Here is an 18,469-nt window from a genome sequence, read left to right on the forward strand (position 1 = left end):
CAAGCAGAGAAGTGCCCTCATTAGGACTCCTTCAGCTTGGAAGGAATTTGCAGATTCAGCACAAGTTACATAAAATCAGGAGTGGAGTTAGAGACAGGGAGGTGAAAAAAAGTTACATATGTTGTTTGCAAATCTAGGTGATGTATGACTTCTCACAATATTTCTTACAGATCTAAGTAAGTGGTATCTCTGGTGTTGCAAATGTGACTGGATTGCCAACAAAGGCTTTCATAACAGAAAGATGATGTTGATGGAGATCTGTGCTAAGAAGTGAAGCTAGTTTCAGTTTGTCTTCTTAATGCAAAGACGACTAAAAAAGCTAGAGTAAGGGTGTCTTTGAAGAAAGACACACTAGGAAGCCCGATCTTTTCTTAGCTTACAACACTCACAGCACAGCAGGATCAGGCCAAAGAATAGAATCTCAAAGTGCCTTTCATACCTGGATGCTGCAGTAGCGCACAAACTGTTGGCAAAGGATAAAGTCTGCTCTACTCTGTGCTGAGACAGAGTGGTATTTTACCATATTTGGAGCAGGGAAATCAAAGTCTCTTTGAATCATTCATAATAGTTCCCCTTCAGGCTGAAGACATGACAGCTCTGTTAGGTCATAATATTCCTGCTTAAATGATCAGCCCAAGGTCCTACAGAGTCAAAGGCAAACATATTATAAGAAAAAGTGAAGGCCCTCATTCTGCTGCATAGCTTAAGAAATCTGGTTTGTCAGTGAAGGGCAAAGCTGCTAAACTAGTCATCATACTTTTCTCCTTTAAACAGTTCTAGTGCTAGAAGGGGAACAGAGTTTGCACTTTGTAGTATAAAGGTTTTCAAAACACCACTTGTGGAAGTGACAGTGGCAGTCCCTAGATGTGGAAAAGCAATCCTCAGCACAGACAGCAGAGTTGTGAGAAGTAGAATTGGAAGGTTTTGTAGAGAAGATTCCAAAACAGTGGAGTGTGAGGATAGTGAGGGAATATGTGGAAAATATAAGGGTTGTAGTTATCCTAAGGATAGGTGAGTGAGTTACCCATTACACTGACAGAAAAACTTCTACCCTTCTGTAATGTTTAAATATAAGGCTAAGAACAAAAATTCACTGCATATCTTTCAATAAAACATATTTCTTTTTTATCCTGTTCACTGAACTAATGAATTATTTACAGTACTGGGGCCTTTAACTTTGTCCTGTGCCCACAATTGCAAGAATACTACCCTACACCTATACTCCTCTACAGCACATTATTATTCTGGAGTCAAAGATAGTCCTTTGTGCACTGCATAACTACTCATTATTGCTACCTATTAGTTACAAAAATATATAAGAGTTATTATAGCAATAGACAGAACAGTAAACAATCACACAAAGATAGACCAAAGCTAAAGAAAAATGTTAGTAGTTACCTACTAGCTAGAAAATTAGTGCTAGCTAAACAAGCTAAAACAAAGACTCAGAAAGCCAAGAGAAATCAAGCCTGACAAGTCGTACTTTCAAGAATTTGCAACACTAATACAAAGCCTGTCACTAGCTATGGTAATAATGCATTACTTGAATCATGAGGCTGAAACACACAAACATATAAAAGCACAGATGTAAACACATAGACATATATTTGCACCTCAAATGTAGGAAATAAGTAAAGGCATGAAGCAGACAGTCTCTATTGCCAGAGGACTGCAATCAGTAAATAAAACACACTGATTTTTACCAAGTCAGAATTTTCTGTTGGAGAAAAATACACCAATTACTTTTTGTTATATATGTTCAGATTGCAATTAAGAATTTGTATTCATGGATCATATTTTCCTGTGTCTAATATGTACTGTGCTGGAGTATAACCCTTTAGAATTTAGCTTCAAGTCTTAAGTTAAGCTTAAAATATTTACAGGTTAGAAGTTATTTTTTGCCATTTATCCATAGACAAAAAAGTGCATATTTTCTGGTACACCTAAAACCAAATCGTGAATCTGATAATAATGAGCTTGAATTGATATGCAATTATATTTTTAAGAGGACAAATTAAACCTCATCTTAAATTTTTAATGTCTATGGATTGTACTGTATAAAGCAAAAAATTCTCATAAAGTGTGCATATCATAAAACAAATTTTATTGGATCTGAACAGGGAATATTTCTCTCTGAAAAAGAACTCTTCAAGTTAGTTAAACTTATTATGAATTAGATGGAAGAGGATGGAGGGGAACTTTAGTACTAAACCAGTGACAAGAGCAAAACTTACTTGCTAAGACCATCTTTAAATAATAATTAAAAAGAATGAATTTATTTTCTATCCTGAAAAAAGAGTCTATTGTTCATTAGCATTTTTCAACTCATCTTAATTTTTATTGAAAGAGCTACATTTTCAGATCTGATTTTCCTCAGTTTTGTGGGCAAAGTTGAAAGAATGACTGCTAAAGCCCTCGAACAATTTATCTACAAGGGCTGCTCCAAAAGTAATGCATCCTATTTTATCATATTCGCCCACAACATCAGGTGTGGATGGTGGTATGACAGTAGAGGTTGAACCTTCCTGACAGTATTCCATTATGTTTTGTTGCTGTATGACAGGTGGCTGCAGAGGGGCCATCTGTCAAAATGGCATCTGACATGGAAGTGCAGATGAAGCAAAAGTGTGGAACTGAACTTCTCCATGTGGAAAAAATATCACCCATTGATACTCACTGATATTTGCTGAATGTTTACAGAAAGCAAACAGTGGATCTGAGCACAGTGAGGAGGTGGATGGTGCATTTTAGCACTGATGACAGCAACAGTGAATCAACACTGCTGGTAAAGATTTTTCGAGCGTAGCATTCAGGCTCTTTTCATAGCTGGCAAAAATGCATAGCTAATAGTGGTGGCCATATTGAAAAATAGCATTTTGTAGCTGAAAAACTGCTCTCTCAAATAGTGTTTTTGCGCTCTTTTTATCTGTTGTAGTTTCCATGAAATTAAAAGGGAGGCATTACTTTTAGAGAGACATATGTAAAACTGTTTCGATGATAAAGATGGAGGCATTGGTACAATACAGAGTAAACTATGAGCATAAATCTAGAGAAGAATTCCATTAAAATTACATAAACATACCATCAACATACTAGATGACTAAAAGTTTATGGTCAGCTTTTAAAATAAAAAGTGGCAGGTATGGAACCTGAATGCTGTGAGTGCAATTTTTTGAGAGTGTCTTGTTATCTTGTTTAACTCAGACCTTGTTATCTGGACCTTTTTTTTTTTTTCTTCTTTTTTTTTTAATTTAAAAAGAAGCATTGAAGAAAATGCAGCATAAGCATAAATGTAAAGATCTAATATAAAAGTGAAAATTATGAAAGTAAAAGAGTGTATAGCCTTGCACAGATATTGTGGAAGTGATAAATAATAATAAATAAAGATCTGTGTGGTTAGCTGAACCCAAGCATTACATGACAGTGAAATGCAAAGTCACACAGAGAAACATAAACTGTACCTGCAGGAGAGAATTATATACTTCAAAGGAGCATGATGAAAAAGATTTGGAAACTGTTGGGTGATAGCAACTCAACAGCTAATCACAAAAGCCTGATGTGATAAAATGTAGTCAATGAGATGAAGCAAACCCAGGACTAGAGAAAGTCACACAAGGAGAAAATTATTTCACCATCCCATGGTGAAGAGTCCCTCAGTCTGACATTTGAGTAAAAAAAAAGGGCTGATAATACAGGAAAGGATCTAAAAAAAAAGCTGAAGTATTAAAGAGGAGGAAAATATGTCTCTTCAGGTGCTCCACAGACTTAACATATCAAAGGGAAGGTTAAGGAGTGTCTTTCTCTAAACCTTAAGTGTCTTGAAGTCTAGGAAGTAGAAATCCAGTAGCAGAGACTTTTTCCACGTGAGTAGCAGACAGGATTTAATGACTCGTAGGAAAAAAAAAAAAACAACACAGTGAAATGCAGTGAAAATAAAATGCACAGTTATAGCAGTAAAGGTAACTCCTTGAACTTGCATACCAGGATTTCGTTGTTATGAGGAATTTTAAACCATACAAAGATATCAATATTAGGAAAGCATTATGTTATCCAGAACTTGGCCTATATGATGACTAAGCTCCATTTTGGTCATTTTATATATAAATATTTGGAAGTGATTATTTTTATTTTTATTTTTTATTTTTTAATTATACTCCATTTCATTTTTCAAAGAGGATTTTACTATTGCTTATATTGCAGAATGAAGACAAGGCTTATGTCTGAGAAGAAAAGAGACTCCTCTTCCCTATGTCTAGATATTACCATTCTGTCATAGATGTATGTACATATACATAAGTGCATGGTTGCAGAGCATTCTCCTATTGTTTAGGGAATTACAGTTCCACATATTATTGCAGAATTGATGAATAAATAAGAATGACACAGAATCCTGTACAAATACTTCATGCTGTGTCTCATCTACCATCTTGTAACAATGCAATTAATGTATTCTTATACTTTTCAGTGCATTGAAATATACTCATAAGAAATAGTTAAATTTTAAAAGATGGAGGCAGATGAAACTGACAAAGCTTTAGACTCTCATGATGAACTGGAGTACCTGACAAAAAGTCTTATATGAATCAAAAATGCCAATATGTAGGGCAAAGGATCTTGGTTACATATGGTTATATATGAAGATTTTATTCTGAAAAACTAAAATCAGTTTAGCTTAACTGCATAATAAATTGGAGATGCTTAAAGAGAAATTATGTGTTTGAACCTGTAAGAAGTGTAACATGAGGACTCCTCCGCATATCCATACAAATTTTGAATCTATAACTTAAGTCATATTGAGACAGAATTAAGAAGCAAAGTTTTTCCTTTATTTAGTACGATCTTCGCTGGAGTTACATTGATCTAGTGGAAAATAGTATGATAAGAAACTGGAAATGATTTAGAAAAGAACTAGACTGATATGAGTATTACAAATATCATGAATTGTAGATTAAGCGATAAAAAGTTGAAGTCAGCTAGTATGATTAATATAAACTACTTTTAAATTGATCAAAATATAAGAAAATATTCTCAATCCTTTTTCTCGAGACAGAGAATTGAGTAATAGCTAAATAGGAGAGACTGTCATGTTACTAACAGTAATTAATGTGTTGTAAAATTTTTCTTCCACAGCAATATACTGAAATATTACAAGAATTGTTTGAAACCATAGTTGCTGGGATACTTCTGCATGCTTCTGATATGCTGCCCTGACTTATTCTCTACTGAAATATCTTTAAAATATGTATATTAGCACTTGTACCCTATTGTTTAGGTTTCATTGGCTCTGATGTAATTCCTTCAATATTGGTAACTTAACACTAATTTCAGGCTAAATTTCTGGAAGTTTTCTATGTGCATATGCCAGTCAAGAGAAATTGGGGTGATGGTACTCCCTTAGTGAGCAGCTTTCTGAGTAAATTTATTCATAGTAAGAGATAATGTCTGGACCAAGGTCAGGAAATCTAAATCTCCACAGGAATAGCTGTGTGCACACAGCTAAGGAAATAATTACATCTGAATCAAAAAAAAAAAAAGACATAAATGGACTCAGGTCAATAATTATTTCAATTCTTTGAGCTGAGAGAATTACTGCAAGCCCAAATAATGTTGGAAACTCATTCAAGGCCTAAAGGAGTCTCATTTGAATTTCTGTTTGAAAATAACAACAGCCATGCCTTGATGTTTTCCATTCAGTAAACATTAGATCCAAGAATGGTATAATTCCATGGGCAGAAAGATAACAGTGAAGGAGATCATGGAGGATAATCACAGGGATTTGTTGGGCATGGAAAATTTAAGGACTTTCTTTAGTAGATGCACATGTTTGGGCATGCATACGCACAGCATTTATTACCAAAGGATTTCTGAATTCTTTGCAAAGGCAACGATTTCCCTGTCAGTTTGTGTGGAGCTCTGGAGCTATGTTTATCAGGCTTGCTAAAGATAGCTTAGGGCTTTGCAGGAGGCCCAGCACTTCCAAGAAAGAGCTTCATATTACTGCCTTTACTGTTGCAAGTCAACCAATAACAGTCCAAAACAAAGCCTAGGAGAAATTTGTTTTGAAATTGTTCAGAGCCATTAATAGTAAGAAAGCAATCAGTACAAATCAAGATTAAAGGAATTATCATCAGAACACAGGCAACAATGACAAAAAAATGAAAATTCCTGGAGCCTCGCTGTTGCGGTTTGAAGAGTTAATAACAAGACATTCCTCCCTCTCCACAGGAGAAGGGAAGGAATATTAAAAAACCACTCAATTGAGATAAGAGAACAAATTTATTAAAAGGAATATGAGATAATACAGAATAATTAGAAATAATAAATCAAATGAACAAAAAACAAAGGAGAAGAGAGAGTCTGAGATTTTACTGGCAGGTGCTCATGGCTGGCCTCCTAGAAGGGCAGAGAGCTCTCCCCCGCCAGTTCACCCAGAATTGTAAATCACATGAGGAGTACTGGAGACTTCTGGGTATCTATCTTTTCAGCGTATCTTCCTCTGAGAGAGCCACAACAGACATGAGAATAGTTGGAACTGCTAGAAGCAGAGGACCCAAGGAAGTACTCCTCCCCAGCACTGTGCTCCAGCATCAGCTTGCTGCATCATGTCATGATATGAAATACTGATAAAAGCAGGACAGTATCCACTCCTTATTCCTTATCATTGCATCATGCTTAAATTGTACAACACATTATAACAACAATAATTAACATTACATACATACATACATACAATTACTGACAGTTTTCTCCCAGCATCTCAGTCCCCTGAGGGAACTGAATGTTCCCATTTTCTTGCATTATAAACTCTCCAATGGAGTTGTATCTCTTGCTATTTTATTAGAGACAACTAGTGGCTCACTTTCTACTACAAATCCCCTAGATTAGAATAAAAGATGAAAAAGTTTTTAATATGTTGAATTTTTCCTTCTCTTAGGGAAAACAGAAACAAAACACAGGAAAAGTAATGATGGATACAATCTCCAAAAATTTTGTATTAGCTCTTTGCTCTCTGCTCACTCACCTCTACTTTCCTCTTCTCTTTTCTCCACTGTGCTTGCATCTGTACCCATAAAATTTCACTTGGAAAACTGGCAAAAGATTATGCTGTGAAAAATTATAAATTCTTACGAGATTTCCCTTACAGCTCTGTTTTCTGCCAATATTCAGTAATGAATGAAGGAACTAGGTAGTCTGAAAAAGAAATAGAAATAAGAACCTTCTAAATGAAACTAAATCATATCAACTGCCATTTTTGTTACATCCTCACAACATTAAGTGCTTTCAAAGCACTTTTTCAATCTGCAATGAAAAAGGTAGAAATTAGACCACTGTTTGGACTGAAGTGGTCTTGACTTCTTTTGGCAATGTTTTCTTGCCAATGAGTTATATTATGAAATCAGTAACATATATGCAGCTGTCCTGTATTTGTTTCACACAGTAAAATTTCCTGCAGGGACTGTCACTGAAGAGATTAAGGGTTTGTGAACACCCAGGTATTAACATTTGCAGAAAATTTTGCCTAAAGGGCAAGTTACTAGTTGTCAGTTATCATTTATCTTAGAAGCCAATGCCAAGACTCTGCGACTTGGGGAAAATGGAGATATATGGAAAAGGTTCAAGAATTGTCAGATATCCGTTAATTAAATGAAAAGTCTTCCTAGTGTAACAAAAACACCTTGAAACTGATATGAGTTCATATTAACAATGAGATTTGTAGCAGGGCCAGAACTGGTGTTATGAGCTGCAGCTATTCAATGCCAGCTGAAATCAGGCAGGGGATTTTTGCATCAGCTATTAATTGCACGTGCAGAGTTACTAGTGAGAAATGAATCTCTGCAATAGCTTAGGCAGGACAAAATGAAGGAATAAGGACCTCTGCATCAGCAGAAGTGTGTCATCCTCTTACAATGTTACTAAATTTAAGCACAGAAAAAAGGAAAGAAATGCCATATGTATTAAGTGGACTGTATGTATTACAATAGCCCTGAAAATTAAAAATAATGAAATCTTGTCTACTCTAACTCCAAGGCATTATACAGGTTTTTTTTTTGTGATTTAAGAGTAATCTTGAGAAGCAGTTTTTTGTTTAAAAGTACCATATTATCTTAGTACAGTGATGGTCAACAAGACCCCTGGCCTCATTATGTTGAAAGCACAAGTGCTCTGAGAACGGAATTGTCTTTCTGATCCCATCTCATCCCTCAGAACTGCTCAGCAGACCTCAGCCTTCTCAGGTCAGGGCTGTCTGGGCAGATCCTCTCTGCAGTCGCTAGAGATCAGTGAGGCATAAAGCTTGGCTGAATCATATAACCTCCAGCAGGAGAGATCTGTGAGCGTGTGTAGCCAGGATATTCTTAACATAATCTACACAAAAAGTATGTATGCAAAAAAATGACTGTTTTGTTTTTATCGACTAGTAATCTAGGTTTAGACTTGAGTAGTTATTTGTCAGCTTCTGAAAACACAGATTTCATCCTTACAATATCTTTCTGAGATAGAATCATAGAATCATAGAACTGTTTGAGTTGGAAGGGAGCCTTAAAGGTCATCTAGCTCAACTACCTTCAGTGAACAGGAACACCTACAGTGAGATCAGGCTGCTCAGAACCTTGTTCAGGCTTACCTTAAATGTCTTCAGGGATGAGGGCATCCACCACATTTCTTGGCAACCTGATCCAGTTTTGAATCCAAAACCACCCTTACTGTAAAATTTTTTCCTCATATCCAATCTAAATTTTGTCTCTTTTAATTTGAAGCCATTTCCCCTTTTTCTATACCCTTATCTCCCAGGTTGTATTGACAGAGGGAGTTGCAGGGATCCAGGAGCAAGACCCTGAACTTGGATCTGTTGAACCTCAAGAGGTTCTCCTGCACCTCAGGCCTGTCTAAGTTTCTCTGGATGGCAACCTGTCCCTTGGGTCTGTCAACCATACCACACAGTTTGGTGTCATCCAGCATAGGCTGGCATCACTATATTGGTCCTTAAGAAGCTCTTTTAGAGTAGGATATCAAGAAAATAATTAGAAATAGCTTTACATTCTCTTTATTCATGCCAGAAACTGCAGATACTATTCTTGCCTTTTTAAAAGGATTAATAGATCTAATTGCCAAAGATATCCCCAATTACAACCCTCAGATGTATTAAGCAGCAGTACATCATGCATGTTTTCTTGGCCCTCCTGTAGTTCAAGGCTTTGGCAGCGGGAGTGCAATACCTTCATCTGTTCCAGCTCTCCAGAGAACACACATTCATTCACCTTTACATGTCACTTCAAATTGATCAAAATTTTATGTATGTGAACCAACACGTGAGGAAAGTTAAGAGATGGTGACAATCTCACAGAATTAACTCTCTGGATTGCATACGGATTGCATTCTCTGCTGTTACTGAACATCTCTGATTCTTTGTGAAGTTGCAAAGAGAATGATTGCAGTGCATGTTTTGCCTAGCTTCCAGAATCACTTTTTAGGAGTAGAAGTACTAAACAGGAAAAACATACACCAAGAAACAATGCATATAAATAAAAATAGATGTAAATACTACTGTAGCTTCCATGGACTTGACAGTGCATATTGGACATCTGTGCATAGATCCATACATAATGGGCCACTGAATCTAATCTAAGGTGGCAAATAAGTCCAGCTGTAGAACAAATCCTGCTGTCCTAATAACATATAGAGATACGAATAGAGTTTCCGCTAGTGAAATTGCTTTTTCAAAAAGTATGTGGTTCAGTATGGCTCTACAGCTTTTACTCCTTTAAGTGTCAGCAATTTGCTGAAAATACTATTATTAGTTATAATTTATTTATCATCATCCTCAAAAATTCTTAACAATAATTTTGGACTCTACCATTACACTTAGAAATACTATTGAGCTTAGCAAGAGACAAAACTGTGTTTATAACAAGTTGGGTGTATGCTGCCCATGGTTTTTAAAATAGTAGCAATGTCATTACTTTGTCTTACAACCATAAGGGAAAATTGGCCTCCTTACTAAGTCACAAAGCATATATAGTTACGCAGATAATATGTATAGAAATTATATTATAAAAGTGTTCACAATGTAGTATCAAATCTGCAAATGTCAGGAGCTATCAGAATTAAGCTGTCCAAATGTAGTAATGTGCTGGCAAAGAAAGCTCATGTCTCCTTGTCTAGTCTGATGCTTACACACCAAAAAGAAAATGATTATTTCTTTTCTTGCAGCTTTCTGCTCTGCTTGCTCTGCACCCTAGGCACTTTTTTCATGATCACATAGCTAAAGACTGAATAATAATTCAAAATCCAGGAAAACAATTTTGTTCATAATAGAAGTTTTTTAATCCAGCACTTCCAAACTTTTGAATTACTTGCCAAAACTGATTCATTTTCTTTTTGGGAAAAAAAGCTTCCTATGCTAAAATTCTTAGACCCACAATAGATGTAATGATTCCCTGAACCAAAAGACTAGCTCATCACAGCAGGGACTATTTCCTATGAGGAGGTCTCTAAGGACTAGTTCAGGATCCCTAGTACTTTGATTGAGTCTTAGGCTGACAGAAAGCTAACGCTTTCCTCCAGAAACCCTACATCTGTATGGGAATACTGCTAAGTCCCATTCTGCTCAGCTACCCAGATCAGTCCAAAAGACTCCAGCAGATACTGGTGCAACACTGCATGTCCTAGGTAGTTCCTGACCCCTGAGAACCCATGAGGAGGAGGCAATCTGCATATCCAGACAGTGAGGTACACAACCAGGACATAGCTGGCTGCTGAATCTGGGGAATCAGACATTTTATGTTCAAATTTTAGCTTTGAGGAAAGTCATTTGAGAATTACACAGGCAGTCAAATCTCACATTTTTCTCTGACATCAAGTCTAACTATGGTGTAAACCCTATGATGGAAATGATAGAGTTATTATAAAGGAAAAAGTCATGAGTCTCTCATCTCGTTTTGTATATGACGTGCAATTGGAAGAAAGCAGGCTACTTTGTTTGCACATTGCAAAACCTGAATTTAGAGCTGCTTGTCCATCCTGACACCCAAATTTTGCAGCATTAAAGGAGACTGCAGTAAAAGGAGAATCTAACCTTGTCAGCCACAAGGTTAGATTGAGCAGGCAGGAGGGAGATTGTCCTCTCTGGAAGAGTACCAAAAACCCCCTTTCTCAATGCCTCACCAACTAAAAGCTCTTGTTATGAAAAGGCAAAGAGTTTAACATCTTTTGCAAATCAATCATAATTATAGTGTGTGAAGAAAACAGAGCCACTATACACTGAATCTGATCTCAGTGTGATTCGGGCTGGGAAAGAGCCTGCTGCAGCTGTTCCACTGCATTAGAGCCATCATCTTCACCTCATTAGGAGAAGCATTCACCTTCCTATGAGATCCCTGCTGCATAACCTCCTGCCCTGCCACGGAGACAGACATGGTGGAGCAATGTCACTTAACCCATGCATTCCCAGCTATGCTCACATGCAGAGAACAGCTAGAAGAAATTTTTTTGGCAGTGCTGGTGTTCAGTGCTGGTGCAAGAAAATTATAATGTTATATAATGTAAATATTCTTGATGCCATTTTGTGCCTCTCTCTCTGAAACACCAGCATCTGCTGGACCACCATGTGGTGCACTAGCAAGCACTGAGCCATCACTATGACAGAGACAGTGTATTAAGAAAGAATTATTTAACTATTTACTCACCTTAGAGCACTGTAATGTTGGTTAATATTTTGCTCAGATTTAAATCCATTTTGCAGGTTAAGAAAAGAGCAATGAATTCTTTTTTCACTGATTTAAATTCCTTTTTAGTCAGTCATGTTTGATTTTCTTTATTGTACAAAGTTCTTTTGTTACCAATTTTTCTTTCCAAAAAATCCCCAAACAATCATATGAAAATATTAGGAGTATATTATCAACATAAATCAATGAATTGCTCTAAGCTTTAAAAAAGTTCTGTATCTAAGATCTTTACGAATTATGGTTAGAAACATGTGCAGGCTTATCCAAAGAGCTGAGTTCTGATATATGTTTAAAGATGGTAAAAAAAATCAAACAACAAATAAACACTATATTCATATATGTCTGGACACAAAAAGAGTCTGGATTACAATTCAATTTTTGTCTTTCTCCTTTTTCTTTTTTTTTTTTTTTTCCTAAGCAATATTTATCCCCTTTTATAAACTTTGCTAGGCTAGTACTTACAGACTGATGGCACTGCCTTTACTCTCAATTAGTTTATTATTTTTAGAATTTTTGTGAAAAAGAGTAATATGACCATGACCTGACTCTCACATTATTTAAGCTCTGCTAGAGAATAACCCCTTGACTCCAAAGTCATTCTGTTAAGGAAATGAGACTCTTCAAATAGCTCTGAGATTCCCTGGTGTTCAGCTCATATACTGTCTCTGAACATGAACATGTTCCAACAAAACAAATGTGTGTTTTGGTATTCTCTCTTCACAAAAGAGCTAAAGCAAAAAGGATTTTGGAGGAAATTGGGTGATTGAATTATCCAGGCTCTTTTTATCTCTGAATATACGCCAATCACATTAGGTATGAGAGGAACCAGGGTAGAGCTATGCCCTCCTTCTCCACAGGGCATTGCTGGAGCTTTTATCCCTTGCCCATAACTGGCTGGAAGTGGGATTTGTACCTCACTAAAACTCTTTGCTGCCAAGAATTCCCCATAGAAGGAATGAGTATGCCAGTGGAACTGGGATTACTGCAGAATGCAAGAATGAATATATTGCACAGCTGTTAGAAGGCAATAGGTACAAATGTAACCACAACACAGGACTGGGTTTATCCAGGTGCATAATTCTTAAAGGTTCTTTAATAAACTACATAGAAGCATCAGGTATCAGTGTGTGTATGTCTTGTAGACAGTGGAAAACAAGATATTTCTCAGTCCTTGATTTAGAAGTAAATGCTAAAGGAAAAATTGAAAGAGAAGCAGTTTCAAGTAATCTTACCAAAGGGAAAAATCACATTATCACAGAATCACATTATATATAGTTTGATTTAAACTCTTGTTATTTTTTTCTGTTGTTATTAGACTTTGGGGTTTATGGGAACTGCTGAAGCATAGATGGAACCTCTGATTGATCATCTGAGGCAAGCAGTGAGTCTGTGCCACCTGGGGGCACAGGTGAAGGCAATTCACCTGTGCTGCTGGAAGGGGTGGAGCCAGGCTCCACCTCTCCTAGACCCATTTAAGAGCTGACTACCAATGGGTAAGGATCTCTTTCAGGAGATTTCTCCTTTGGAGTTTTATGGTGAGCTGATGACACGGGTAAGCATTCTATCTATTCTCTTTTGGTATAATAACCTGCTTAGTCAAGCTCTCTGGTATATTTCATAATTATAGCGTCTGTATATTCATTGATTATACAGAGGGACTTTGCTGTGTACCTTTTCCTTCTTCTTCCTAGCAGTTACGGACTTTTCATATATATCTTAGTCTGTGCTACCAGAAAGGAAATGTCATTCTTCTTAGCTATCCCGTGAGAGTGGAGATGTGAAAGGATATGAGGTAGCTATTTGCTCAGATATCACAGAGGAATCATAGAATGCTTTAGGTTGGAAAAGATCTTAAAGACCATCCAGTTCCAATTCCCCCTGTCATGGAAAGTGTTGCTATCCACTAGATCTGGTTGACTCGGGAGCCATCAAACCTGACTCTAAGTGCCTCCAGGAATGGGGCATTCACAACTTCTCTGGGCAGCTTGTTCCAGTGTCTCACTATACTGAGTAATGAATTTTCTCCTGATAGCTAATCTAAATCTCCCCTCTTCTAGTTGGAGACTATTCCCCCTTGTTCTTTCACTATCAGACTGTATAAAAGTCAGTCTCTCTCCTGTTTATAAGCTCTCCTCAAGTCCTGGAAGGCTCCAGTGATGCCTCCCTGGAGTCTTCTTCAAGCAAAACAATCCCAGCTCCCTCAACCTTTTTTCATTTGAGAGGTTCTCCAGCCCTCTGATTATCTTCATGTCTCTCCTTTGGACCCTCTTCAACAGTTCTGTATCTTTCTTGCACTGTGGTCCCTCGGTTTGGATGTAGTACTCTAGATGAAACCTTACTTGGGCAGAGTAAAGGGGGGGCAATCACCTCTCTCACTCTACTGGTCACCCCTCTTTTCATACAGCCCTGAATGCTATTGCCTTTCTTGGTTGCAAGTGAACATTGCTAGCTCATGTCAAGCTTTTGCTCTCTGCTTCCAAGTCCCTCTCTGCAGGGCTGCTATCAAGTTTTTCTCCCAGTCTGTACACGTCTGGAATTGCCTTTACCCTAGTGTAGTACCTTGCATTTGGCCATGTTGAACCTTATTTGATTACGTGGGCCCAATTTTCAAGCTTGTCCAGGTCACTCTGGATGTAATTTCCTCTTTCTATTGTGTCACCTGCACCAGTCAGCTTGGTGCCACCAGCAAACTTCCTGAAGGTACACTCAATCCCACTGACTACGTCACTGATAAAGACGTTAAAGAGTATTGGTGCCCTGGGGGATACATCACAATTCATACAGGAAATCCTGGATGAATTCACCACAACTGTCTCTGAGCTTTGGTTGCAGATAAACCAGTTCAATTGCCAGTAATCAGTCTGAGATTAACAACTGTATGGCTCAAAACAAAAGTGGGACTGCTTTATAAGATTGGTTTAACTCTTCAAATCATTTCCTTTTCTTTCATTTAATGATGCTATGAAAATCAGATAGTATGCAAAAGTCAGTTTCCATAGTGAAGGAGTGTCTGGTAAAATGGAATGGAACACAAAATGGCAGAGGATTAGCTGAGTGTGAATTTGGATAAAGAAGCCTACACCTTCATGCACACTTTGATCTCAAGCAGCAGCATACAAAACCTCTGTGTTAGTTTCCTTTGTAGTCCAGTTTTTGTACTCACTAGTAAGACTTCTATGTTAACTCAAACTGTATACCCTGCCCTGTGCCAAATGCTTTCAAACCCTTAAAGGTTATTTAATGACCAAACTAATGGAAGCTAAGACAGTTTCATAGATAACGGTTAGAAGTTTTTTCCTACTCTGAAATAAAAATCCAGAACTGCATTGAACACAGATATAGTGGACATAACACCAACTAGTTCATTTTTATTAGGCTGAACTTCTTAGTAGGTAAACACAGTGCTAGTGAGCCACCAGCAGCCTTCTCTCATGCAGATCTCCTCAGGAGAATTTGATACTATTAATGTTTATAACCCCCCCTTCTTGCACACATATTTCCATGGTGATGGCTAATGACGACCAGTCTTGACAGCAAGAATGCATGTGAACATGCTGGAATACAGTGTATGCACTTTATGCTTCACAGGAGGATAGGGAACAAGGTGACATTTTTGGAAACTGAATTTCAAAGGATGTGAGAATAACACAGACCATCTGTGTAGTCACTTTTTGTTGAAAACATGAAATTTACAAACATGAAAAAGTCATCTGGCCCAGCATGCCTGCTTTTTTTGGTTTACCTTAATCCCACTTTCCCGTCTTTTTGCTCTATTACTTGACCCCTTTCATGCTCAAGAAGGAAATCTGAGGCTCTCTTGAACTCATTTACACTTCTCAGGCTCAACCCTCCCCTTCAATTATCTTTTCCACATGTTCAGTGACCTTACTATAGAACAGTTCTTCCTGAGTTTTTTCAGTTTAGTTTATGTTGCCATCAGTTTTTAATTTTTTGTCTGTACTAATAATTTTGCAGATTTAAAATGCTTCCTGGTTGATATGAAATGCAAAACAACATAAATGATTTTTTTGTTATTGTACCAGAAGAAATAATGATGGTGATTGTGTGGAATCTTAACAACTTATGTACATGAATATACACACACTTATACAACTTTTCTTTTCTTTTTTTTTTTTTTTTCAAAGGAGGATGTTGAAGAAATAGAAACACAAAGTTCTGACACTTACAAATTCCTTTCATCTTATGAATTATAAAGTACCAGAATCACCTTTAGTAAATGTAGACATCTAACTTTTAGATATCTACATTTGGACTAGATATAGTCATCACCTTTAGGTAATGGAGAGAACAGTTTATACCACCCATTGTAGGCATATTTCACTAGGAAATAAATTGTTTTATAGATGGTTGCACATCTTCATTACTTAGAAAAAAAAAAACAAAACAACCTACAGTCTTATTCAGACTTTGATATCAATTTCTAGATGAATTAGCTACAGCTTTTGAATTCCAAACCATATGTCCACTTTGTCATGATAGATATAAGGTAATTTGATGCAATAAGATTGAGGCACGTAGATTTTCATTGTGACTCCCATTTATTACCTTATCAACTGGGTCACTAAGCAGATAACATAATGGTGTAAAAGCAAAGCAATAACTAACGATTCAGTTGCGGTTTCATTAAATATTCCTGAAGAAGTCAGGAATGCGACTTCTCCCTGCTAAGTAAAATGGTAAATCTAGATCTGAAGATGTGCAATTGAGAAAAGTGGCTGAGAGGAAGAAAAAGCAGCTGTTAGCATATGGAAGATATGAGTCCAAATGATGAGTCCTTGAGAAACTGTGCTACTGATTGAGGTTCTCAGATGCTGAGCTCCTTTTGGATTGAAGGTTTTTGCTAGGAACCTCAATTCCAGAGCAGGACATGACAATCAGAAAAGGAAGAAGGTGGGGAAAGCAAAAAGACAGACTAACCTTCCCTATATGTTGATGTGGCTAGAGAATCTGGGGACCTGAAATTGCATATGGAGTAAGTACTGTAGAAATATCATCGTATGTCACATAGGGAGTTTTGTCACTGAATTTTCTCCTGGACAGAGATCCTGTAGATGCAGGAGAGTAGGAGGAAAATAAATATTTTGAAATCACAGCAACTATGAGTCACTTGTAAGGATCATATCCAATATTTTGTTATAAATATTTATATATGTCATTATTTGTCTTTAACATTACTCTGTCAGTTCTACTAATAAGAATACTCATTTATACCTGTATTTTTGGAAAAACTTGATAAATAAAATACTACTTCATTTCCACTGAGCTCACTAACTTTTGTTACATGAGTTGCTTTCACAAAGGATTTAGGAATGTAATTTTTGTGAGTCTACACACATACAGATGTGTGGACTATCACATGCATCTGCTTGAGAATGATTTCTTTGTAATGAGCAGTGGGAGATTGGAGATAGACCAGCTGGTCAGATTATTGATGTGCTACCTCAGTCTCTCGGGCAAAACACCTTGCTAGGGTAGGATGAGCTTTAGCTCTGGATAATTCTTATCTTTCATTGCATTTTCCACAGTTGCCTTCTGAGAATAAATTTGTTATCTCCTTATGCTCAGCACTGTAAACTAAGTCCTAGTGAATAGTATCATTCACATAAATTGTGATCCCAAACTTCTTCATGCTGTGTACTGTCACTTCTGTCTAGAATAAACAAACTAAACAGTACAGAGGAAATAATATCAAACTCAAAATTTAAGTATTTTAATATTTAATCTATTTAGCATGTAGTCCAAGAAATATACCCCAAAAAAGCTCACTTAAACTCTTGAAGTTTGGCAAAATACAAGCCTATTTTATGGCTTAAAGTATGGAGACTCATGGGGAGTGATGTAAAAGCACGTAAATCAAAAGGAGAGGCCGTTATTGGAGTGAAAACAGTGTCATGAAGCACTGTTCATACAACTGGGAGAGTTCTTGGAAGGCATTATTTCTAATAATGATGTTTTCAATTGAAAAATGAATGTTTCGGGCTATTGACCCTGCACATAACATCTAGCATAAGTGACATTATTAAACTGGATTTCTATTTTACTGGACTGTAAAATTTTTCAGAAAACTATTCAAATTGAGTATGCTTCCTTTCTTTACTCATGATTAGCTTTAAGCTCATATGCCAGAACAGTCACGGAGGCCAATATTTAATGTGCTGTTCTGATACTTTTAGAGAGATGTTCTGATACTTTTAGAGAGAGAAGGAACTATATGTAACTGTCATGAATTCTTAACTTGTACTGAAAACTAAAAAAAAAAAAAAAAAAAAAAGTTAAAAAAAAAATAGATTCTGTGGGTATAGTTGCCAGAACATAGTAAGGCATATGTGCTATGGAAGAAAAACTTCACAGCTTGAAAAATGGCAGCATCTGAGTAGGTTTTCATCCCTGCTCAAAAGTAAACATTGTTCATAATTAACCCCACTGCTCTGTTTATATATCAAATAAAATGTGAAGAGTACACACAGTTGTTCTCATTAATGTTTGATAAGCAATATCCACATTAAAAAAAAATAAATTACTCTGTAATCTATGCATTATCAAGTCTTGAATTAGATGGGAAACATGTGAGAAACAGACTTGCAGTCTTTCTTTATGACAAAAGAAGTGGGAAGCTATGGAATAAATACATTTAGATTTATATTTTGTATTAGCATCCCTGCCTCTCTAACTCCGTGTTACTTGGCAATACAGAATGGATCATTCTTCTAAGCTGACTCTCCTAC

This window comes from Phasianus colchicus, chromosome 6, assembly GCF_987193195.1.
Source record: "Phasianus colchicus chromosome 6, bPhaCol1.hap1.1, whole genome shotgun sequence".
In the NCBI taxonomy this organism is placed as follows: domain Eukaryota; kingdom Metazoa; phylum Chordata; class Aves; order Galliformes; family Phasianidae; genus Phasianus; species Phasianus colchicus.